The sequence below is a fragment of the Stegostoma tigrinum genome, chromosome 14, assembly GCF_030684315.1.
Source record: "Stegostoma tigrinum isolate sSteTig4 chromosome 14, sSteTig4.hap1, whole genome shotgun sequence".
Lineage (NCBI taxonomy): Eukaryota > Metazoa > Chordata > Chondrichthyes > Orectolobiformes > Stegostomatidae > Stegostoma > Stegostoma tigrinum.
The window spans coordinates 23068847-23094263 of record NC_081367.1 but is presented as its reverse complement, the minus strand read 5'-3'; positions in this window follow the sequence as shown (position 1 = coordinate 23094263).

The following is a 25417-nucleotide window of genomic DNA, read 5'->3' as shown; positions in this document are numbered from 1 at the left end:
GCTGTGTAGGTGTAGCAGCTGGCATTGCCTGCACACAAGGGTTTTATTTAAGTCTGTATAGTGCTGCTAGAGGCTAGAAGCAACACCATGTGAAATAATTTCTCCCATATTCAACATACTTATCAGCAGAGTTTGATTCTAATTGGAGCTGAAACACATTCTTCTCATTTGTTTAATGGAGTGTGTGCTTTAACTGCCCTGGTAATGAGTCACACAGATCAAATTGGACCCTAGGTTCAATTCCCAGCTTCTGTTGACTGGGTGGATGTGTGGAGTGACCTTAGGACCACTTGAACATAAGATGGAGGAAGAAGAAAATGAACTCAAGTAATTTGTTTCTAATTTCTATCCAGCACACTGGTTGAAAATGTGTGAATGCTGAGTATTTGTCTTCCCCACAGAGTAATAACCTACCAACACTGATCTTCAGCCACGAACTATAACAGCAAGGCTGAGCATCTTCATAAGAAAGCAGAAATTAAAAAAAAGGTTGAATTCATTTTTATTGTTAATTTTGCCCTGCAATAAAATGTTCTAAGCACATCCTATGTAATTCTATGTATGCTTTCATAATTGTTGAAGGTAGTGTAAATGGCCCCTCCCCTTTCTTTCTCCATCCACCCTGTAATATCATGTGGTATTGGTGCTATTATGAATCTTCACTACAGCTCATCAAAGCATGACATCTATCTGGTAAATTTGCAGCCACTACCCTTTTCTTCTGGCAGGGATTCATAGGACCTGCTTGGTCTCATGTGACAGAGGAAAACCTCCTGGAAGTCAAACAAAAAAATCCCTCTTGTTTTAAAGAAGATGTAGTTTAATGCATGATAGCAACTAGATACAAGTTACATTGACTTGAAAGCCATTGGTACTGGGCAGAATCTAATCTAATAGGTGTCTGAACGATGTAGGCTATGGTGAAATTTATGGCAGAATCAGATGAAAAGTTAGGTGAATCTATCTCAATATTGAAGAACATATTGCTACATGTTTCATGTTTTTCACAAGCAGTGTAGCAAAATATTCATCAGGCAGCAGCAAGTTACCAATTAAAGGGAATCAGTGATGGTTAATTGCCTTGTTGCCGGCCCAATTCATCTCACCATATTCAGTTTCCTATTTTATCAAACTCACAAAACAATCTAGATATTGGGAAGCTCAACATGGAAATCAGAGCAGGTGCCTGGCAAATTCAACTCACTACTTGATCTGAGGGATAGAGATAACAAGATGTAGAGCTGGCTGAACACAGCGGGCCAAGCAGCATCAGAGGAGCAGGGAAGCTAATGTTTCGGGTCATTTTCTAAGGAAGAATCTAAACCCAAAATGTCAGCTTTCCTGCTCTTCTGATGCTGCTTGGCCTGTTGTGTTCATCCAGCTCTATGCCTTGTTATCTCAGATTCTCCAGCATTGGCAGTTCCTACTATTTCTTGATTTGAGGGATGTCCATGTTTCATATGAAGGAAAAACATTTCAATGCGCAATCCATAGGCACCAGCCACACATGCTCCTCATCCATGGCATTGCCATCCAGCACTAACCAATCTTTCATGTCCATCATGGTACCTCCTCACTACACTTGTAGGAAAGTTTGGAAGCACATATCTAGATTGCAGGCACAGCCGCAAATAGGATTAAAAAACTGCAGCAAGGTCACTTTGCAACCAGAGGCAAGCATAGATTGGATCATTTACATCTCAGGGCTGCTTGCTTGCTCTCTTAATTTTTACTAACTTTGCACCAAGCTGTATCCTCACAGCTTCCATGCCTTTCCCTGCCTTTGGTGCCAACTAACATAGCCACACAACCATGCTAGTTACCTTGCTACATTAGTCTCACACCTATACCAGGTCGCAACACAGTAAGTCAAGCGATGCCTCCAAGATCAGTCCAGGGGAATGACCACTGTCTGCCATCCAGTCGGGATGATCTCATTCAGGGATCTGTGTCTGTCTGGTCACTGTGTTCTAATGTGAGCTGTCTTCTCCCGTATTGAGAGAAAGTGAGGAATTCAGTGAGGTGAAAGTAGACGGCAACACTATTGCTACTGGTGCAGGTGGGCAAAAGATGGTGAGATGTGCTGTGATTGAGGAGAACAGTGCAGAGAATGTGCAGGCTTAATTGTGCTGGAGGTTGAAGGCTGGAATTTAGGGGTGTAGTGATGGCAGCAGATAAAAGAAGATGTTGAAGGCAACAGTGAGATTGGTGGAGCATGCGTCTTGGTAGGTGAGGGGTTCAGTAGAGGAGTGAATGTAATGCAGCTCAGTTTGTAGATGCTACAAAAATTGGTGGAAAGGCAAGTAGTTAAGGGATACAGACAGACTACAGAGAGATATTGTTAGGCTAAATAAATGAACAAAATGTTGGTAAATGGCTTATAATGTGGGAAAGTATGAAGTTGTTCATTTTGTAAGTGAGAACAAAAGAAAAGAATATTATATAAATGGAAAAATACTGCAGGAAGCTGCAATAAAAAGTGACAGGGGTATTACTTGCATGTGAAACAGAAAGCTAGCACATAGGTGCAGCAGGTAATCAGGATAGCTAATGGAACACTGGCCCTTTTTCTCTAAGAAGTTGGAGTATAGGAGTAGGGAAGTCTCACTTCAACTATATAAGATGCTGGTAAGGCCACATTTGGACTATTGTGAGCAGTTTTGGTCTCCTCATTTAAGGAAAGATGTAATTTCATTGGAGGCAGTTCAGAGAAGGTTCTTGGAATTGGAGGGATTGCCTGACGAGCAAAGGCTTCAAAGTTTGGGATTATAATCACTGGAATTTGGAATAATGAGAGATCTCATTGAAACATAAAAGTTCTTAAGGGCTTAATAGGGTAGATGCCGAGAGAATATTTCCCCCCATATAAGAGTCTAGGGCCAATGAGCATAGTCTCAGAATTAAAGGGGCACCAATTTAAGACTGAGATGAGGAGGAATTTCTCCTTTCAGAGATCTGAGAGTTTCTGGAAACCCTTGCCACAGAGACCTGTGGGAGCAGAGTTTGTGTATATTTAAGACTTAGATAGATAGATTACTGATCAGGAGGGAAATCAATAATAGGGAAAAGGCAGGAAAGTGGACATGAGGAATGTCGAATTAGCCATAATTCTATTGAATGGTGGAGCAGATTTGAGGGGCTGGATGGCCTAATCCTTTTTCGATTTCTTTTAGTCTTATAAATGTGAGATATTGGAGAACCAAACGTGGTACTTACTCTGGTGGAGCAGTGATGGTAGTTGGCTTTCCTATGGCACTGATCCCAGCAGTGAATCAGACCAGGCTGGTAGGATTTGGTGTTGTAACCTTATCTGGCTGTCTTCAGGAAGAGCACATCTCTCTTTTGCGCCTCCAGGTCCCTGTTGAAGAACTGCCGTGCCATCTTTCCTTTCTCCAACATCTTCCAGAAAAAGGGCAGTTTGGAAATGTCAGTAATTTTCCAATGGCCTTTTAATCTAGAGTTGTTGCAAGCGGTGTTGCTCTTTAGGTGGATATCTGTTGAGTGATGTGTTGTTCCAGGAATGGCATATTCCATTTTTGGGACAGAATTGAAAGTAAAAGATGCCTTATGGGCAGGGTAGTTAGGTAGTTAATGAGACAAGTATGTAAAGATATGGTGAGAAAATCCATTAGACCTCATGATGAAAGCCCCTCCTGAAAACTCCAAACAACTCAAACTTGAGCCAACACAAAAGTAAGATTCAGTAAACACAAACTACAAAGGAAACCTCAAAGTAAAATCTACTCCTTTAAGATTCAAAGTTGTACCTTCCAGCTGTGCTCCTGTGACAACATTATATTGGGAGGTGCTTAATGTACTCCTTGGCATTAACATATTCACCCCTTACTCTCTTAAACACCATTATTTGTGTGCTTTTGAATATATAGAAAACTAACTACGCCATGTTACAATTAGGAAAACAGCTTTTCATAAACTGGTATAACAGCACAGACCTGTCCAACATTGACACTATCCATTGTGTTTTAATCCAAGTGTAAAGAAGAAAAGCCAATTTGGTTACCTAAATATACATATAAAATACAGTTCTCAAACAAAGTTCTAACACACTTACCTCACAGTTCTAAGCAGGCATTCTTCTCTTTTCATTATACATCTATGATAGTGGATTCTATTTTGACATTCTCTGTCAACTTGCTGAAATAATTAAATCACACTGACCTGCAATGTACAGGTAAAATCTAGTTCACTCTAAGCAAATCCACACTAAGTATTTATACTGGAGTTATATTCTTCCTTGCCTCGATGTTTCCAATGCATGTTAATGAATTTCCTATTACATTCATTGGTTAACCATTATGACTCGACATGATATCTCAGTGAAAAATGCTTTTGGCAGTCAAGATAATGGAAAGAAATTTAAAACAGAAAGTGTGCATAACTTCATGAAGTGAATGTTTTGGGTTTCTCGGACAGCTCCAACAGCAGGAGGGAGATGAAAATGCTGTGTGTGCAATTTAAGTGAGGTCTAAATAAAACAGTAAACTGAATGAACTCAGTAGCCTTCTCCTATTCCAACATTCTTATGTTCTGGTACTCGGCAGTACATGTTTTTGTTATCTTTGATTTAAACATTAAAGAAGTTTCTAACTTAGCTTGATATTTTGTCTTATAAAATTGGGGATAACTAAAGTGAATGGAACTAATATTGAATAGATCAATATTCTTTTCTCATAACTGGAATGAGGACATTTCATAATATTTTCATGGTTTCTCCAAAGCATAGCCACAGACTTAAATTGATCATAATTCAATATTGCCTAATCTCTTTGAATTATTAACTCCAAAGCGTTGAACTTGACGAATATATTGGTTCAATCTGGAGTAAACCAAATCAAAATTCATCTGATCATATTGCGAGAGAAGTTTAATTGCCGGGATCATAGATTCATAGTGTGATACAGCATGGAAACAGATCCTTTGGTCCGACTTGTCCACAGTGACAATATTCCCACTTCCCAGCATTTGGCTCTTACCCCTACAAACGTTTCCTATTCATGCACTTATCCAATTGCCTTTTAGATGTTGTAACTGTTCCTGTATCCGTCACTTTCTCTGGCAGTTCATTCCACACATGAGCCACTCTCAGTGTAAAAAATGTTGTCCTTTCTTAGTCATTTTCTTCTCACCTTAAAAATATGCCCTCTAGTTTTGAACTCACCCATATTAGGGAAAAGACCCTTATCTATGACCCTCATGATTTTATAAACCTTTAGAAGGTCCCCCTCAACTTCCTACCCAGCCAATCCAGTCTATGTTTATAATCAAACCCTTCATTTCCGGCAACACCCTGGTAATTTTTTTCTGAACCCTCTCCAGTTTAATAATATTTTTCCTGTAACAGGGCGATCAGAATTATGCAGAGTACTCCAGAATAGGCCTCATCAGTCTTCTGTACAATCTTAGCGTGATGTTCCAACTCCTATACTGATGGACATACAGTAAAGGGAGCTTTACTCTGTATCTAACCCATATTTCGCTGTCCTGGAAGTGTTTGATGGGGACAGTGAGGGGGAATTTTTACTCTGGAACACTGGAACAAGCACAGAAAATTGCAGAGATTTTACGATGAGCCAGGCTCCCTGCCCCTTCCTTTTCACTTCCTTTCCCCAAATTGCTTAATTGTAAAAGAGAGCCTAGTCTGCTGTACTGTCTCAGCCATCATCCATTTAACAGGGAGACAGATGCTAATTGGCCAGAGAAGGCTTCCACTTCTTCTGGGGAGGAAGTCTTGCCTTTAGAGATTGTCTAGCAGCTGTCAGTATCACTGGGAGATGTTGCCCCTCCTGACACTGCATTCATTTCCTGAAGCAAATTGTTGATGCAGCCAGATGTGAATGTAAATAGAGTATGTACCCCTGGGGTCACTCAATAGGTACCAGGGAGGTGTTCGTGGGTGGGGGTTAAGGTGAACAGGGTGTGGGGATGGAGAAGCTTGGATGGTGGGCCTTCCTTCTTGGCTTCTTCCCTTGGTTGGGTCCTTCCTTCTTGCCTGCCATGGTGCCAACAGTAAAAGCTGCCAGACTTCACATTTGCTATGTGCTTTTCCTCAGCACTGGGATTTAACCCAGCAAATGGTCCTAAATTGGTCATTAGGAAGCCACTTACCAAAACCACTGCCCCAACGTGAATAAAGTTGTGGAGAGAATCAGGACAGTTGGTAGGTGCTGCCAACAAGAGCCATGGAATTGAGCCAAAGATTTTCATTGTCCCATTTGACAATATCTACCTCCTCCGAATGCCAGGAACAGAGAGACAACAAGAGATGTGGGGGTGGAGGGAGCATAACATTCAGTTCTACGTGTGTAACTTTGTCCTGTTTCAGAAGAAATCAAATTCTTGACCATAGATTTCATATTCTCTATTACACTTACTGATTCCGTATCATTGTTGGTGGTTGGGTGGGGGTGGCTTGAAGGGTGACTATGCTCTGACACTGAATTACTGTAGTTCCCATAAATCTGTTATTCTGTTTTGACACTGAGACATTTTACATATAAATTGTATACTTCTCTCTCAGCTTGGAATCACAACATTTTGGATCTCGCGCTTTTTAAATGAACTGTTGGTTACTAAAAAAATGATGAAATCATATTTATGAGAACCATTTTGTGATTGATTTTTTCTTAAATAAATTACATTTATAGAATTATGCATCTCCAAGCTGTTGACCACATTGAGAAGTTCAGGGATCCTCTTGCTCATTTATTCCTCTGATTATGTGTCAAGTTGGGTGATGATTGTTGGGCTTGCAGTGGTGCAAGTAGAATACTATAATAATCCAATGTTTCAGTTTATTAGACTGGTACAGAATAAGAGAATGAACAGTTGTGGCTAGGCATTAAAATATGTCATACTGTGGTGAAAATTAAGCTGTCAGAGCACACCATTATGTTGTTTCAAAGAGAACAAGAACAGTCAGTAATGATAACTCCTACTGTCACACCATGATCTTTATTACTAAATTGCAAATCACCAGCACAAAGTGTACTTTGCTCTCATTTAATTTATTTTGCTTAATACCAGTAAAAATACATTCTTTTTTCACTTCTGTTCATTAGCTATTCATGCTGTACATAAGATTCTTTGGTGAGCAGGAAAGGTGCATAATCCTATGCCCAAATTTGACCCTGTGCTACTCTTCAGTGGAATGTTGAATGATTTGTTGCTCTTGTTCTCTCATTTATCTTTGATTGTTGTGAGAATGTGCCAAGCATTTTTCTTGTGCTTCTCTCAAGATTTACCACACAGGCAATTAGATCTATTGTCTACTGCTTAACCTACTCAGATGACACAGACTGAAGTTAAGGCCCATTTTAAAGCAGACAGCATAGAATTCCTACAATGTGGAAACAGGCCCTTCAGCCCAACAAGTCCACCCCGACTCTCAGAGCATCACACCTAGACACATCCCCCTATAACCCACCTAATCTACACATCCCTGAACACTATGGGAAATTTAGTATGGTCAATCCATCTAACCTGCACATCTTTGGATTTTTGGGAGGAAAACGGAACACCCGGAGGAAACCCAGTTGCAATAAACTTAGGAGTCCAGTTTTGAAATGTTTTTGGCACATTATTCTACATTCTCAACAGAAATTAACCAATATTTAGAGAAAATAACATCAGAAAATTGAAATTGCTATTACCTAGAACCAGGTGAATTTCTAGTATACACTTTGCATTGTAATAGTCCCAAGGACCTGGTATAAACATTTTTTTTTCATTTTGTTTTTGACGCCCTTGTCAAATGTACTGCAATAAACAAATAAGCATGTTTTGTGTCTGGCTGTTGTGGGTTGTGCTGACTCGTGACTGGGGAATTAACTTGCCTTTATTATTACCAATTTAATACAAAAATAAATAATTAGTTGTTGTCTAAGTTAAATTGTTGGTAAATCCTTTGAAAATCCCATCAAAATAAACAGAGATAACATAAATATACTGCAATTTGATTTACCTGGGAAGGCTTATACTTGCATCAAAGCAGCATGTTTTTGTCGTTTACATTTTTACTGGTTTTGTTTTTATTTAATTTTATTTGTTCCAGATTGAAACTCATTCCAAGTTCAGATTCTTAAAGGGGCACAAGGTGCTTTGATGAGCAAGTTATTGTTTGAGAGATAAGAAGCATCAAGACAGCAAAAAAAATGACAATAGTAAGTGTAAGTAATAAATACATTGACATAGGTCAGTTTAATTTACCTCATCTCGGTGTGATTGTGGATCATTAACAAGTTCGGTCTTAATTTGGAGCAAGAAGCTAGCACAAATTCGAACTTCAAAATTGTAATTAAAGAAAATAATTATTTGCAAATTTGTCATTGGTCCATAGTTGAAAACTTTCTAAGCATATTGTTAACCAGAGAGCCTGATATATGATACCACGTTATTTATACTTAGCAAGTAAACATTTGTGACGCTAGCTGAACAGTTTGATTCCACCTTAAACCTATAGCGGGAATCGTAATCATGATCCTTAAACCACTGGCTACACCCCTCAATTGATTTGTAAGAATGGTTACATTAAAATAGTAAAAATCTGGGGATGGGGACTAATCAGCTGACAATACAGAGATGGTTCATTTATTTCAGCACAGTAATGAGATTGTATACCATAATTTGTTAAGGCCTTTTATCTTTACTGACTTTACGCTGTGACTCTCAGCACTTCAGAACACCAACATTTGACATGATGCATGAAAGGCTAGATTCAGCATGTAAGTAAATTCTAAATCTTTTTTGTTCAAGAGGACTAGGAATGTCTCTCCCTGTCACTCAGTGTTTCTCCCTGCCTTCGACACATTGCTCTCTCTCTCTTGCTCTTTCTCGTTTAATCTCCCTGGCTGCACTCTTTTGTTGCATAAGAGGATGGATCTGAAAGAGTTAATGCAGGGGACAATATTAAGCTCCGTCCATTCTGGTGATGGCATTGAGTATTTGTTGGGAAAAGACAGAGTCTAGTTCAACTTCCCAATGAAGATAGATGTGTCATCATTGTCTTATGTTTTAGTTATTATGTCTAACCAGCCATTTTATCATTGAATAAAATACACCTTGCTAAAACTAGTGCCTCTTCTCATTAAGACTCACTTGTGGCTCATTCCTAACACTGTTCAAGAAATAGGCCTTCATATCTAACAAGGAAAGGAGGTTTGGTGCAGGTACTCTACCTAACTATTTGCTGGTTATAGTTCATTGGGTAGTACATACAACATGGTGATCAGATGTGGGCACCATTCTTAGATACCATTAGCTAACAATGGTGGAAGAATGATCCATTGCACCTGAAAGGAAAAAAAAAGTTAACAGACAAGTGAGTTTATAGCTTTAAATATTTTACCACTTTAAAGAAACTGGCAGTTGACAGTTCATGCTCTTGAGGAACTACAAGCTTTAAATAGGATTTGTGAAAGGAACAACAAGGCCGAAATGGCACTACAGGGTAAAGCCTTTACCTCAGACTTGATAAGGAGTGCTAGAGAAGATAGTGAGGATCACTTCATAGATAGTAGGAACTGCTGATGCTGGAGAATCTGAGATAACACAATGTAGAGCTGGATGAAGACAGCAGGCCAAGCAGCATCAGAGGAGCAGGAAGTCTGGTGTTTCAGGGTTGGGCCCTTCTTCAGAAATGGGGGAGGGGAAGGGGTTTCTGAAATAAATAGAGAGGGGGAGAGAAAATTAAAGTCTTCCAAAGGGACAGATTAAAACAGCATCGATTTATGGCATGATTAAAAAAAAACTAAAGCCTGAAAGACAGCAGCATTGAGATACCGCACAATCTTAAAAAAAAATTAAGGGAAGAACAAAAAGTCTCTTTAAGAAGACATGACAGTCAAAGTAATCCTACCTCAAAGATTTAACATTTAAAATGGTCCAAACTAAAACAAAACTCTTTGGAGAACACAGTTAAGATATAGAACTGCTTCAAAAATAAATACTAAATCTCAAAGCTGAGCAGCTAATTGTACTGTTATATGAAAAAGGCCCTATAGCAGATGTCTCTGTAATTCACCAAAACATGAAAGAAGGCACAAATACAATTGGAAGTGTTCTAGCCGCTTTTGAGAATTAATCCAAGCACAAACAAACACATTGAGCAAGCTGAATTTAACAAATTCAGCATCCAGGAATTTGTAGATAACATCATTCGTGATCTCTTAGATTAATGCACAATTACGACTGTGGAGCTGTGAAATGAGAATTTATAACAAACGTAATTGTTATTGGAATATTGTTGTATCTCTGTCACATATTTTACAGTCCAAAGAAAATTTTACTTTGAGCAAGCTATTCAAACTGTGCTGAAAGCATATATCAGCAAGAGTCACAGGCAATTCCTTAGAGAAAAAGTACAAGCTTACCGAAGGGGAACAATACAATCCACAATAAAATATGAACACTCTGAAGACACTTGTAAATGCCAACACATAAAGTGGCCAAATGGCAGATTCTAGGAGCCCGTGTCATCACTGTGGGATAAAAAAAAACCTCACAAGCACAAACAGTACCCAGTTCTGGCAAAAGAATGCTACACCTGTTGAATTATAAATGATTTCAAGAGGTGTGGAAATAGGATATAGTTTTATAGCAACAAAAAGCCATATGCTTACTCATGCAAACATATCAATGTGACAGAACTATCACCATTAGAAAAGATATCTGAGACATTGCTAAGGAAGTGGTGGATGAACAAAACTGCATTTACAAAACCTGTTTACGTCAATGGATATATACTTAATTTTAAACTTGACACAGAGTTAAGTGTCACCGCCTTATCAGATCAAATGTCATTGCTGAAGAAAAATTAGCTGCAGCCCAAAGAGATGAAACTACTTGGTCAAGGAGGTGCAACACATAAGATTGAAGGTATGACACAAGTAATGCTGCAACACAAAGAATGTAAGACATTTAAAATGAATACACCATTTGTAATCAACACTTCTCATTCTTGAGTCTGCCTGCATATCTTGACCTCAACATCCTTAAAGTACCAGAAGGAGTCAACAAGTTTCAAGGGAACAGCTGGTCAGGAGCAAATTGTGTTGACTAACCATTCAAGGTGAAACTGGCAGAAGGTTGCATTGGTCTTTGTAAACTTATGGCAGAATCCAAAAAGAAGAGAAGAAAAGGAGGATTATGAAAAAAAGACTGGCAGCTAGATAAAGGGAGAGCCAAGAGTCTTATATGGGCATATCAACAATAAAACAGTGGTAAAGTAAGGAGTAGTGCAACTTAAGGGCCAGAAAAGGGATTTACACATGGCAGCACAAGGCAAGGCATTGGTGTTGAATGAACGGTTTGCATCTGTCTTTAGGTAAGAGGCATATGCTGTCCAAGCAATGGTGGCCATGGAGAAAACTTGGTCACTGGAAAGGTTTAGAATGGACACAGAGGAGATATTGGGTAAGCTGTTGGTATTTAATGCTAATAAGGCATTGGTACAGGATGAGATGCTTCCAAAAATATTTAAGGATGTGAGTGCGGAAATTGCAGACTGTGATCTTTGGGCTTGCGGCGGTGCTGGAGTATAGAGAATTGCAAGTATTGATTGTAGAAGGTGGGCTCAGCAATTGCAGGCTAGCCACTTCAACTATGGTGGTTACAAAACAGCTAGGAACAATTACATGAGATGGATTTAATGGTCAAATGGAAAACTATGGGTTGATTCAGAAAAGAGCCTGCATTAATTTGCTAAGTTAAAAGCATGGTCAAGCAACTTTCTGGTGTTTTTTAAAGAGGTAACAAAGAGCGTTGATGAGGATAGGCTGCTGATGTGGTGTACATGAAGTTGCAAAAGACATTTGATATATTGGCAACTTGACCCTCTAATGTAAGGCATAGTCACAACAGACAATAGGACTGCTCTCATTAGAAAGAGATCTCTGGTGGTGGTTTAACCTGAAGCTTACCATGGCTCACGCAGGGGGAGATGTTAAGAAAGAGAATCCTTCATGGCTAACATCAACCATAGGGGGAATTGAACTCACACTGTTGACATCACTCTGTCTGTGCAAACCAGTCATCTACCCAATTGAGCTAACCAAGCCCCTACTAATATATAATAGATTTATAAGAAATGTTATAGCCCATGGAATAAAAGGAATAGTGATGATGTGCATACAACATTGGCTGAGGGATAGGAAATGGAGAGTATTGGTTCATGGGTATTTTTCAAGCTGCAGGAGGCATTGTAGTTGAGTTGCCCAGGAGTTAGTATTGAGACAAAAAGAAGATGAAAGATGTGGATGCTGTAAATCGGAAATTAAAAACAGAAGTTGCTAGAAAAACTCAGCTGCTGAGCTTTAGCAGCAACTTCTGTTTTTGTTAGTATTAAGACTGTTGCTTTTCCTGATGTAAAAATACCTTGATCTTGGATTGCAGGAGAAAATTTCAATGTTTGCTGACTGTACAGGACTTAGAGTCAAATAATTGTAGAGATGTACAGCGCAGAAACTGACTCTTTGGTCCAACCTGTCCATGTCGTCCAGATACCCTGAATTAGTTTAGTCCCATTTGCCAGCATTTAACCCATATCCCTCTAAACTCTTCCTATTGCCAACCCATCCAGTTGCCTTTTAAGTATTATAATTGTACAAGCCTCCATCACCTCCTCTGACAGCTTGTTCCATACATGCATGAGACAATTGCCCTCTGGTCCTTTTCAACTCTTTCCCTCTCACCTTAAACTTATGCCCTCTGGTTTTGGAATCCTCTGCCCTGGCTATTCACAATATCCATGCCCCTCTAGAATTTGTAAACCTCCATAAGGTCACCCCTCAGTCTCTGATGCTCCAGGGAACATAGTTGCAGCCTATTCAGCCTCGTTATAGCTCAAACGCTCCAACCCTGGCAACATCTAACTCCCACCCCATCAGTCTACTCTCAGTCATCAGGAAAGTAATGGAAGGTGTCATCAACAGTGCTATCAAGCAGCACCTGCTCAGCAATAACCTGCGCAGTGATGCCCAGTTTGGGTTCTTCCAGGGCCTTGGTTCAAACATGGACAAAAAATCAGATTTCAGAGGGAAACAGGAGTGACAGTGCTTGAACTAAAGGCTGCATTCAACCGAGTTTGGAATCAAGGAGCCCAAGCAAAACTGAAATCAATGGCAATCAGGGTCAAAATCTCAGGTGGTTAGAGACATAACTAACCACCTTCAGCTAATTCATCAATGATCTTCCCTCCATCATAAGGTCAGAAGTAGATATGTTCGCCAATGATTGCACAATATTCAGCATCATTCATGACTGCTCAGATACTGAAGCTGCCCATGTTCATATGCAACAAGGTCTAGACAATATGCAGGCTTGGTTGACAAATGGCAAGTAACATTCATGCCACACAAATGCCAGCTTATGACCAGCATGAATAAGAGACAATCTAACTACTGCCCCTTGACAGTCAATGGTGTTGCCATCACTGAATCCCCCACTATCAACATCCTGGGGGCTTATCATTGACCAAAAACTCAACTGGACTCACCACGTAAATACAGTGAATACAAGAAGAGGTCAGAAGTTTGGAATACTGTGGCAAGTTACTCACCTCCTGACTCCCCAAAGCTTGTCTGCTATCTACAAGGCTCAATCAGGAGTGTTATGGAATACTCCCCACTTGCCTGGATGAGTGCAGCCCTAACCACACTCAAGAAGCTTGACTCTTTCGCACAACGTCTACAAATATTCACTCCCTCCACCCCCGACACTCAGTAGCAGCAGCGTGTACTAGTTACAAGACGCACTGCAGAAATTCACCAAAAATCCCTAGACAGCACTTTTCAAACCTACAACTACTTCCAGCTAGAAGGACAAGGGCAGCAGATATATCGGAACATCACCACCTTCAAGTTCTCCTCCAAGCTCACTCACCATCCTGATTTGGAAATATCACCATTCCTTGAACACAGCAGGCCAAGCAGCATCAGAGAAGCAGGAAAGCTGACTTGTTGAGTTGAGAACCTGCTTCAGAAATGGGGGAGGGGAAGGGGATTCTAAAATAAATTGGGAGAGAGGGGGAGGCGGATAGAAGATGGATAAAGGAGAAGATAGGGTGAGAGGAGGCAGACAGGTCAAAGAGGCGGGGTTACAGCCAGCGAAGGTGAATGTGGGTTGGGAGTTATGGAGGGGGTAGGTCGGTCTAGAGAGGACAGACAGGTCAAGGAGGCGGGACATGTAACAGTGGATTCAAATATATCAATTATATCATTACCCTGCAGGAAATATGCAAGGGGTAGGAGATTAAGGCTGGTCAGTAATTCTCATTAAAGACTCATTTCTCAATGAACTCAAGAAAGATGTTTGTGAAAACTGGACCTAGAGGGATTTCCATAGGAATAATATCTATTTAGGTATACGTGGTCTCATCAAACTGCAGTTCTACACAACACGAACTAGCCAAATGGTTGGAGATTTGCTCCAAACAATTTAGAGCAAGGTTTTCACACATAGAATGAAAGTGTCATTCACATTTTATGTTAACCATGAAAAACTTTAAAATAGATAGAAATTCAATGTGTTCATGTGACATTGATAGGCTATTCAGAAAGGTATCACTCAAGGAAACCATAGAATAGTTGCATTTCACTGCTATATAATTCATGGTTTAAATTTAAGCAAGTTTGTCAGTTAACAGTCAGCCATTATCAAACTGGTACGTTCTTCGCGGCAACATTTCTACCAATCAGTCATTTGCCAGCCAATCACCACTCTCATCTCATAACATATAAAATGTTGTTTTGCCTTTATTACTGGTATTCTTGCGAATGTCCTGATTAGCACAAGTCATAGAAAGCTTTGACTACGTTTTCAATAATGCTCAAATAACAATGTGACAACAATTAGATATTCTGGAGAGTTTTTTGGGTGAAGTAAATTGAGGAGTAAGAATTCGTCAGAACACCCAAAAAAATTACCTTCCTCTTCTGACGTATTACCATGCAATCTTTTATTTCTACCTGAAAGAGCAGAAAGGACCTCATTTTCATCTGATCTGAACAACACCCCCTCTGGCAGTTCCGCAGTACTACACTTGGAGTATCAACATTAATATTCGTGATAATGGGAACTGCAGATGCTGGAGATTCCAAGATAATAAAATGTGGGGCTGGATGAACACAGCAGGCCAAGCAGCATCTCAGGAGCACAAAAGCTGACGTTTCGGGCCTAGACCCTTCATCAGAGAGGGGGATGGGGGGAGGGGACTGGAATAAATAGGGAGAGAGGGGGAGGCGGACCGAAGATGGAGAGTAAAGAAGATAGGTGGAGAGGGTGTAGGTGGGGAGGTAGGGAGGGGATAGGTCAGTCCAGGGAAGACGGACAGGTCAAGGAGGTGGGATGAGGTTAGTAGGTAGCTGGGGGTGCGGCTTGGGGTGGGAGGAAGGGATGGGTGAGAGGAAGAACCGGTTAGGGAGGCAGAGACAGGTTGGACTGGTTTTGGGATGCAGTGGGTGGGGGGGAAGAGCTGGGCTGGTTGTGTGGTGCAGTGGGGGGAGGGGATGAACTGGGCTGGTTTAGGGATGCAGTGGGGGAAGGGGAGATTTTGAAACTGGTGAAGTCCACATTGATACCATATGGCTGCAGGGTTCCCAGGCGGAATATAAGTTGCTGTTCCTGCAACCTTCGGGTGGCATCATTGTGGCAGTGCAGGAGGCCCATGATGGACATGTCATCAAGAGAATGGGAGGGGGAGTGGAAATGGTTTGCGACTGGGAGGTGCAGTTGTTTGTTACGAACTGAGCGGAGGTGTTCTGCAAAGCGGTCCCCAAGCCTCCGCTTGGTTTCCCCAATGTAGAGGAAGCCGCACCGGGTACAGTGGATGCAGTATACCACATTGGCAGATGTGCAGGTGAACCTCTGCTTAATGTGGAATGTCATCTTGGGGCCTGGGATGGGGGTGAGGGAGGAGGTGTGGGGACAAGTGTAGCATTTCCTGCGGTTGCAGGGGAAGGTGCCGGGTATGGTGGGGTTGGAGGGCAGTGTGGAGCGAACAAGGGAGTCACGGAGAGAGTGGTCTCTCCGGAAAGCAGACAGGGGAGGGGATGGAAAAATGTCTTGGGTGGTGGGGTCGGATTGTAAATGGCGGAAGTGTCGGAGGATAATGCGTTGTATCCGGAGGTTGGTAGGGTGGTGTGTGAGAACGAGGGGGATCCTCTTGGGGCGGTTGTGGCGGGGGCGGGGTGTGAGGGATGTGTGCACAAATTCCATCCCCTATTCCCAATTCCTCCGCCTCCGCCGCATCTGATCCCACGATAAGACATTCCGCTCCCGCACATCCCAGATGTCCAAGTTCTTTAAGGACCGCAACTTTCCCCCCACGGTGATTGAGAACGCCCTTGACCGCGTCTCCCGCATCTCCCGCGACACATCCCTCACACCCCGCCCCCGCCACAACCGCCCCAAGAGGATCCCCCTCGTTCTCACACACCACCCTACCAACCTCCGGATACAACGCATTATCCTCCGACACTTCCGCCATTTACAATCCGACCCCACCACCCAAGACATTTTTCCATCCCCTCCCCTGTCTGCTTTCCGGAGAGACCACTCTCTCCGTGACTCCCTTGTTCGCTCCACACTGCCCTCCAACCCCACCATACCCGGCACCTTCCCCTGCAACCGCAGGAAATGCTACACTTGTCCCCACACCTCCTCCCTCACCCCCATCCCAGGCCCCAAGATGACATTCCACATTAAGCAGAGGTTCACCTGCACATCTGCCAATGTGGTATACTGCATCCACTGTACCCGGTGCGGCTTCCTCTACATTGGGGAAACCAAGCGGAGGCTTGGGGACCGCTTTGCAGAACACCTCCGCTCAGTTCGTAACAAACAACTGCACCTCCCAGTCGCAAACCATTTCCACTCCCCCTCCCATTCTCTTGATGACATGTCCATCATGGGCCTCCTGCACTGCCACAATGATGCCACCCGAAGGTTGCAGGAACAGCAACTTATATTCCGCCTGGGAACCCTGCAGCCATATGGTATCAATGTGGACTTCACCAGTTTCAAAATCTCCCCTTCCCCCACTGCATCCCTAAACCAGCCCAGTTCATCCCCTCCCCCCACTGCACCACACAACCAGCCCAGCTCTTCCCCCCCACCCACTGCATCCCAAAACCAGTCCAACCTGTCTCTGCCTCCCTAACCGGTTCTTCCTCTCACCCATCCCTTCCTCCCACCCCAAGCCGCACCCCCAGCTACCTACTAACCTCATCCCACCTCCTTGACCTGTCCGTCTTCCCTGGACTGACCTATCCCCTCCCTACCTCCCCACCTACACCCTCTCCACCTATCTTCTTTACTCTCCATCTTCGGTCCGCCTCCCCCTCTCTCCCTATTTATTCCAGTCCCCTCCCCCCATCCCCCTCTCTGATGAAGGGTCTAGGCCCGAAACGTCAGCTTTTGTGCTCCTGAGATGCTGCGTGGCCTGCTGTGTTCATCCAGCCCCACATTTTATTAACATTAATATTCGTGTTGGATCGAACACAGAAATCGTGAGGCAAGAACAATCATCATCAAAAGAAGCTAACCTTTTGTTTTAAGGTAAGGTACCTACAAGTAAATAAAAGGAGGTGAACCAGTCAAGTGACTGAAAATTGGTTTAGAAAAGAAATCCATTTGGGTTCTAATTGAAGACGTTAACAGTTTTCAAAACTCAAATTTTTCCCGCGGATTATTACTCTGCCAGCTTAAAAAAAAGCTGCAGTTTCTGCATGTGTTGTGTGAACGATTTCAAGCATGTGTCAGCAAAAAAAGTATGAATTTTCATGACATCTTTGAAGTCCCAATATATGTCACAAAATCATAACCAATGAAAATACATATTAGTTTAAAATAATCAGGCCAGCTGTGAAAAACAGTTTTTTATTGAAGGAGTGGAGAATCGTATAATCTCTACAGTGTGGAAACGGGCCATTCAGCCCAACAAGACCACACTGACTCTCCAAAGAGTCTTCCACCCAGACTCACCCTCACCCCTTTATTTCTAATGGCTAATCCACCTAGGCTGCATATCCCTGAACACTGTGGGCAATTTTAGTATGTCCAATCCACCTAAACTGCATGTCTTTGGACTATGGGATGAAACTGGAATACCCAGAGTGAACCCACACACACACACAGGGAGAATACGCAAACTCCACATAGATAATTGCCTAAGGCTAGAACTGAAATCAGGCCCCTGGTGTCATGGGGCAGCCATGCTAACCACTGAGCCACAATACTGCCCACTACTTCTTTAAAAAGGGAAGAATAGTTTCAAGCACAATCCCAGGAGTAGTATGAGGTAGGGGATACACAAGAGTCTGAAAATAATTATTTCAGTCCAAGCAGAAGGCTGTATTTTCTCACTGTGTAAGTTCATTTCTCGGCTTCTTTTTCTGAGTGATTCCCAAACAAGCTAGCGAATTAGCTTTTGGTTTTTCTGTCAGGTAAATGTAAACAATTTAAATTGTTACCAATTATTTAACCTGCCATGAACTTCTCGCTTTATTTCAGAGAGACAGCCTGCATCAGATAAAGTCAGACAAAGATTAACAACATGTGTGCGTTTTTGCTTTTACTCAGAAATTCAAAACAGTGACTCTTTATTGAACATGCATTTTGCTCAGTGGACTGTTCTTTACTTAGTTTTTCAAATTATTTTGAATGAAGCAGGAGAAAAATTTAAATTAATTTATTAGATATTTCTACCAGGGTTTTCTCTATAAATGTTTAGAGTCTTCTGCAGTATCTGTTCTCCATATCAATCACATCTGGTCTGTTCGCACCCTCTTTCTTGTTATGACAAAGTGGTTAATGATCATCCTTGTCTGAGCCAAGCTAGTATTCGTGGTTTCAATACTTATTCATTCAAACAAATTGGCAGGTTGGAAGGTGCTGGCAATGACATGTACTAAAGCTTACCTATTACCTGGGTGAACAGCCTACTTGAGTCTGGGAAGCCTGCCAAATATATTGTAACCATTGTCAGGCCAAGAGATTGGATTAGATCAGGGACATGTATTTTCAGTGAGATGCAAATTCATTCACTCTATAGCAATGTCTCGGTTCCACAGAAATGGAAGATCTATGGTGTTATCTTTTCATTAAAGAATGAGATATTTTCTTAATCAACCTGCCTTTAGTTTGAACATGTTGATATTGTGGCTTACAAATCACCTCACCCTCATTGCTATACTGAATAAAATCTGTCCTTACATGGTGAAAACCCAACACTTCACATATGCATGCAAGTTCCATGCAACACTTTGATCTGAATCTCCCACCAAATTATCTTCAAATTCTTTAGCTAGGCTCAATTTGGTTTGAGAGTTGATGGGCTGAAATTTGACGTTTAATCTCATGACTCACTGAGCTAATGTAATAGATGAATGACTCTCTTCAAGAAATGAAGAGAATGAATTAGACTATTTCACAACAAAAGATTTATTCCGTTTTCAACAAAATCTTCCAGTAAAACTTGACACCAGTGGCAGAGCAACTGCTATGGAAAGAGGTGATGCAATGTTAAAACATTTATTTATATGTCTAATGGAATATGGTAATAGTTGTATGCTCTTACTGATGAATAGAAATTCTAATGTGAGAAGAAATTAAACAAAAAAAGCATCTGGCAGATACTTTCTTTTTGCTGTCATTTAGAAAACTATAAGTAAGCTGTCAAGTAACATGAGCAAACAGCTACCCTTTCATTACTATTCAATGTCATGACTGATTGCAAACATGTAGCATTTGTAAATTGGCTGCCACCATTGCCCATTAACCCAATGTTTGGTTAAAGACTTTGGACCCAGTGCGGCAAAGTAGCATTTCGGGGAGGCTGAGAAGAGCTGAAAAGCCCAACAAGGCCAGATGCAGAGAGGTCCGGTTGAAAATTATTGTAAAACCTCAGCAATATATTTTGTTTCTAGATTCAGCCAGCCAGATACGTTGAAAGTTGGATGAAAGCTCTTGCTGATATTTCTTAGTAATTGTGAAGGAAGGAGGTATGCATTCAGGTATGGTGTGGAAGTGTTGAGGTAAGAATGTCATCAAAAATGTTTGAGATAAATTCTGTGGCCTGTGGTAACAGTAAGAAGCAAGAGGCCACAATCGATACGTAACAAGTTGAAGTTGCCTTGAAGGGCTCATGGCAGCGCTCCTGCTTCTCAGGAACCACGACAATGTACTAAGTTTGATTTTTGGAGCCTTTAAATGTTTTACATTATAACTCAAAGAAGCCAACTTGCATGTGACTTAGGTGGGAACATTTGGTTTGCTGAATGACCACACAGTAAGAGAGAATATTTCACACAATTAGTGCAGTAAAAGAAACTTTTATATCAATTGTAAAGCAGGTTGCATCTGTTATAAAGCATTATTGATATTTCTTACTCCTAGTGACGAGAAATTCAAACCCCACAAAACCTGCTGCCATTAAAATGGCAATGGGTGGTAATGTGTGCGTGTGTGTGTGTTTCTGTGTGGTTGAGTATTTGGGGCAGTGGATAATTGAGGGGAAGGGTTTTGATATCAAGGCCTAAAGTGTATTGAATCGAAATGAATTGTTCAAAAAATTGGTTGAATATAGTTGAATACTGTATTTAATTATAGAAATGTCAAGAAAAGAAAAATATTGATAATAAAATTATGTATGTTTAAGTATCGATATCTTGGCCATTAATATAGGAAATACTCCTCCCCTTCTATCATGTGCTGTACATTGGTTACTGAGATTGTATCAAATTTAATTTCTTATAGATTTCTATAGAAGTGGATCCCTTTATAGTTCCTTGTAGCATGCTATCTGCAAAATTAACAATGAATTGATGTGCTCAGTTATTTTTGAATTGAATGGGAAACGAAGCCTGCTAAAATCTCACATTCCTGTGTAGAAATTTTGTCACTAATACACTGCATCTAATGTGTAATGACAATTCACAGATTATCTGAAATTGAGATTAGTGCTGTTACAATTGTCTAAACAAATGGATTAGAATTGGCAAAATACAGGCTAGATTTATTTTTGAAATGAATGCTCTGTAAAAAGATTAATCAGCCTTATTGAATTGATTGTTTTACATTCTTTGCACTAATATTTAGAAATGTAAGTTTAAGCCAGTTTGATTTTAGGTTTCCCTATATACCTACACAGAATTATGACACAGAATTGCACTTGGCAGGTGCCAGTCCAATATTGTGGTTATTTTTAACACTGAAGGCAAGCAATGCAGAAAACACTAGACTTAGTATCATTCCAGAGCCTAATCAGACAGCATTTTAAAAAAAATTCCATCAATTAGCACCGTATAAATTGTATAGCCAGATCAATAAGACTTTGCATCATTATGTTTTTAGGAGTTGGTCATAGCATAGGAGTGCGTGGATATTAGTGAGGCAATGAGGTGATGTACACATGATGAATTTCACAGAAAAAGAATAGCTTAAACCAATTCCAGTCTGGGAAATAGTGTTAGAATATGACAGCTAAAAGTAAAGTATTCAATTCACACAAATATTTATGAATTAATTCAAATTCATATTAATTGTAAAGCTGACACATTTTAATATTTGAATTTCAGTTATGAATTAAAATGGATTGAGTCATTTGACTACAAGTTTTTAAATATAAATCAACAACTTGAACAAAGCAATTTTTCCTGAATACATTTTTCCCCTATGTTATGAAATCCCAACATTGCACCTTCACATAGTACTGCATCAATGATAAGATTTTCTGTTTTGCCAAAATGTAAGAAGCCTTAACACAACCAAAAAGTGATTGAGCGATCTTCTGAATTAATTTTATTCTGATATGAATTAGAATTTTATTGCCCATCTATTACTGGAGTAGATTACTCCACTATTCCCTATCTCTGACTGGGTCTGAAAACTTGCCCGACTTATAGTGGTAAAGTAAACCACTAGTAAGTTTTCATATGATGAAGATTTTGCCTTAAACAAGATATAGTTTATTGCATGATAGCAATCAGGTATATTAGTAATTTTGATATTGTTACAAAGACTATGAGGAGCCCTCAAGGCACAGGTCTTCACTCTACAAGATCCCAAATTATTCTGTCTTTCCCCGACAAGTCCAGCAGGTTTGGTAAGGTTTAATGAAGTCTCTAATATTAACCATTTCAGAACTGTTACACGAGTATTCTTGGCAGATATGTTTTATAAGCAGAATTGCAAAGCCACCTAACAGCTTACTTGATTCCAAAAATCCTGAAGTATTGGTTTGAAACTAATGGTTAATCCATAAATTAAAAGTGGAATGTTGCAGTATCAACTAAACAGTCAATGCTATCCTTTCAATGTTATTTGTAAAGGCATCTTCAGAAACCTATTACTTAACATTAACATGTAAGTATTTAGGAGGTGACTTGTGCTTATTCACATAATTGTCTGCTATCCCAAACTGATCATTTCAATGTTATTCATAAGACTCTAATTGGTGAATAAAAAATAATTTACAATGTGTACTTTTGCATATTTCATGTTCAAGGACAAGTTTAGTGAGGCTGTACTTCCAGGGTATCAACAGGTTAGGACTGTTATTTGGTGGAGAATTGGACAAAGGTGTCTAAACTCATCAAGCAAGTCCTTGATCATCTTGCTGATTTACACTATACCCGGTAGCTGGATTATGGTGCATGCGCCCGGTAGAAGAACCAGCTCTATTTTATAATTTACTAGATTAAAGAGGAATGTCAGAAAAAAATTCCTATCTTTTTTCATTATTTGTTCCTTTCTTGGTCTTTTATTCAATATTTTTCCTTAAACAGTCAGTTCTGCTGACATTTTGGTGTGAATTAAAGGATGAGCAGTTGTGAAGCCTGCTTAGTAAAAGAACTGTATTTATGTTTATGTAATTCCTGTGTGCTTTTAAGATGATTAACATCTCCCTGATGCTTATCATAATATTGAGATTATTGCAAATTCTGAAAATTATAGGAATGTACACAAAGAACACCTGGAGATTATTGTCAATTAACATGCTGCCTTGAACGTCTAGGACAGAGACTTGAAACTGGTCTATGCTAATGTAATTGATGTATTTTTCTCCGCTATGAAATCACATGTGAAGCGGATTTAGGGTCACATTTAATTTGAAACAATACATGGCGGGTGAGAATCCACAACACATCTGCCCACAACTCATTGCCAACTTGCTGCTGAATCACTAATCTAATTTAATGAGCCTTAAAGTTAGCTGCTGTGGAAAAAGGAGTCATTCAGATAGCATTGGGAAGGAAATAAATTCTGGGACTCGTTAAGGGAAAGCTTGTTGTATAATACCTCATATACAGTTAGCATATTAAATATCTTTTAGAAACCTAATCATGATATCATCACTATATTATAGCATGACCTAAAGGCATGTAGCATAAAGGTCTCAGATTCCATCTTAACTCTGGCCACTTGAAACATGACAGGCTGATGGAAGAAAGCTCCAACTTATATCTGAATAGCTAATGTTAGCCCAGACATCAAGTTGCCTGTGAAACTAATAATTGCATATAACAGTTAGCTGGAGTAAACACAGTTGGGTTTTTCAATAACACTTCATATAAGTCTAGATTCTCACAGTTTGTGAGATACTATAAGTATTATCCTATAATGTAAGTACACCCTGTAACAGGAGGAATAGGCGCCATTGTTAGCAGTGGTGACATTGTAGAAAAGATCAATTGGACAACAGCCTCAGACATCAAAGACTTTGGATATTTAGCATCATTAATTTTTGTGTGCACTGGAGACAGAGCCAATATTTCTCTGGCTAACAGCTAACATGTTTGAACATCGGAAAAAGATTTCTACTAATGCAGTTACAAATATATGAAAAGATGAAGGTTGCATTCCTGTGCAGAGGTAGTGAATACTACATTTCTCTGTCTCTCCCCTCCAAAGAGAAACAAACCGACAGCCCACTGTTCCATTTGCTTTGCCTTTATAAAATGACAGTTCAATATCCTCACTGCAGAACTACAAAGCTCTTCTGAAAGACGATATAGTTAATGGAACACTAAAAAGTGGTGCTGTACACTAACAAGCCTACTTGTATCCGTAGGTCTGTTGGATTTGCCGTTACCAGTTTGGCACTTTAGGAAGCCTATATGCCATCATCATTCTTTATTTGGCATGAATATCATATCGGCATGGCATGCATACATGTTTTTTCTTTCTACCAAGAACATGAACCTGTTTATTAATATATATGGTTTTCAGGACAAAAAAGTGTGATACATTGTGCGCCTGACTTTCAGTTCTAAATTATTTATCAGCATAATTCCTAGTACTTTCCTATCTAGCAAATGTTGTCCAATTATAAAATCGTATCTAGTGTTAGATATGGTGTTACAATTGTGGGCTCGTAGAATATAGTCAATATCTTGCTTGTTACAAACAAAGGCTGTTTGTCATTATCTGTCAATCTTTGGGACCACATGGCCTATATGATTGGCTTTTAAGATATCTGAATAGGATTCATCAAAGTCATCCTGTGGGATAACAGTTATATTGATTCAATTATTTTTCACTACATCACATAAATTCATAGAAGGCTTTATGCAGTTACTTTTGGTCCTTAAAAAAAAGCCAAGTCTGCCTCAGATTACCTTAGAAAGTAACCAGAGCATATCTCAAAGGTTTGGGCAAACAAGTGCAGTAGAATCATGAGTAGCGGCACAAAGTGGTGTTTGCCACTAACTGCTGACAAGCCAAAAAGGCATTCTGACCATGACACAAATGAGTAACATGGAAGATGAATTTCAGTGCCAAATGATGTCAGGTCTACGGGTGTTCATCCAGATGAATGGAGATCATATCACACAGCTTGCCCCTTCGGCTGGTCATCAACTTGCCTAGTTAAAAAGTTAAACCAAGCTTGGCTCTTTACCGTCAAAGAGTATTAATGGCTGCATTCTCCATGACAACATCTTTACAACATTGGAGTTGGTTAAGTGAAAGGCAAATGTCAGACGATGACCATGCTTTCCACGTTGTTAACCTCACACACCATGTCAATGGTATAAGGAAATCAGAACGTTTGTCAACCATTAAGATCTTATGTTCTGAAAAGGCAGAGCAACACATTGTAAAAGCTAAAATTGACAGAAGAGCTAGCGTTGAAATATTACCACCCTGCATCCTGAAAGACAAATGTCTAAGCAAGTGGCATTCTATGATCTGGTTTATGATATTTCAATTGACACTATACATATTGCAACCAGCAGGAGGAAGTGGATGTAATATATTTGCATTTCCAGAAGGCACCACACGACAGGTTACTTCATGCGATAACAGCACATGATGTTGGTGGTGGTACATTAGCATGGATATAGGATTAGATAACTAATTGAAAACAGAGTTGGGATAAAGAGGCCATTTTCAGAATGGCAAC